The sequence below is a fragment of the Myotis brandtii genome, unplaced genomic scaffold (assembly GCF_000412655.1).
Source record: "Myotis brandtii unplaced genomic scaffold, ASM41265v1 scaffold122, whole genome shotgun sequence".
Lineage (NCBI taxonomy): Eukaryota > Metazoa > Chordata > Mammalia > Chiroptera > Vespertilionidae > Myotis > Myotis brandtii.
Genome location: NW_005354255.1, coordinates 1,006,627 through 1,007,991, shown reverse-complemented (window position 1 = coordinate 1,007,991; position 1,365 = coordinate 1,006,627). Strand labels below are relative to the sequence as shown.

Sequence of the window (1,365 nt, the reverse complement as noted above, 5' to 3'; positions counted from 1 at the left end):
CCCCCCCCCCCCCAGCTGAGAGCTCCCTGGCACAGGTATCTCCATCCCAAATTTGGAGTGTATCACTCTGGGCAGGTCTCTTACATCCTTTTAGCACATGTATATGTCTTCCTGAAAGAGTGCCATTTTGATCGTTTGGGGTTTCTTTTCATTTTTTAAAGGTTTTAATGTGTACAATTCTGTGGTTTCCAGTGTACTCACAAAGTTGTGCAACCATTGGCACAATCTAATTCCAGAACATTCCATCACTCCAAAAAGAAGCCCGGTGGCGCTAAGCAGTCAGCCCCAGTCCCTCTCTCCACGAATCCGCTTCCTGTCTCTGAGCATTTGCCTGGTCTGGGCATTTCACATAAATAGAACCACACACTGTGTGGCCTTTGGTGTCTGGCTTCTCTCAGTGAGCACCATGTGTGCAAGGCTCATCCATGTTGCGGTGTGTGTCATGTTTTGTAGGCTTTAAACATTTACATACATTTTCTTACATCACCCAAAGCCTTTTCCCATCAATGTCTGGATTCTGAGAGTCCTTCAAGGCGGGAGGCCCCTCATTACAGTGGGTACGGCTTTCCACCACTGTTTATTGAGCCAAATTTCCTGATGCCTAGTGTTGTGTTCCCAGGGGATTCTTACAGAGGCCTCCTGGCGCTGGAGCCTCCTTCATCTGTAACCTGGGGGTCCACTTATTCCCTTATCAAATATTGCCCGAGTGCCTGCTCCCTGTGTGCCTGGCACTGGGCCCCCTTGCACAGCAGGGGAACAAGAGACCAGAACCCCGGCCCTCCCGGAGCTGACCTTCCAGTTGGGAGGACAGGACGCAAGAAGGATAAGTCAAAATAATCTGGTTTGTCAAGTGATGCTCAGTGCTAGGGAGAAAACGAAAGCTGGGAAGAGAGATCGGAGGTAGTCAGAGGGGCAAGAGCTGAAGGAAGTGAGGGAAGGAACCACCTGGAGATCTGGGAGGAGAGGTCCCCGGCGGGCACAGGGCACAGCACAAGCAAAGGCCCTGGGGCAGGACTGTGCCTGGGAGTTGAGGAACAGCTGAAGCCCGTGAACGAGGCGGGGAGAGTGAGGACAGGGCTGGAATAGGGGCAGGTCGAGCAAGGCCATATGGGCTGAGGAACAAAGCCCACTTTTACCCTGAAGGAGGTGGGAGCTTGGAGGGTGGTGGGCAGAGGAAGGACGGGATGTGCCTCAGGTTGTACCAGGGGAACCTTACTTCCATCGCTTCGGGCTGTTGCAAGGATTAAGCGAGCGCGCTTGCAGAGTGAGCTCCTTGCTTGTGATCCCTGTTTCCCGCTCTACAACCCAGGCCCCCGCCGACCGCCCAGCCTCCCTGGGGAGCGCGCAGCTGGCCCTGGCAGGGCC

General features: G+C 54.2%; 1 protein-coding gene across 1 annotated transcript in view; it reads left to right on the top strand.

Moving 5' to 3' along the window:
* GIPC3 (GIPC PDZ domain containing family, member 3) overlaps nt 1-1,365 on the top strand; it is a 4,336-nt gene that overhangs the window by 251 nt on the left and 2,720 nt on the right. The gene's annotated exons all lie outside the window — the stretch shown is intronic.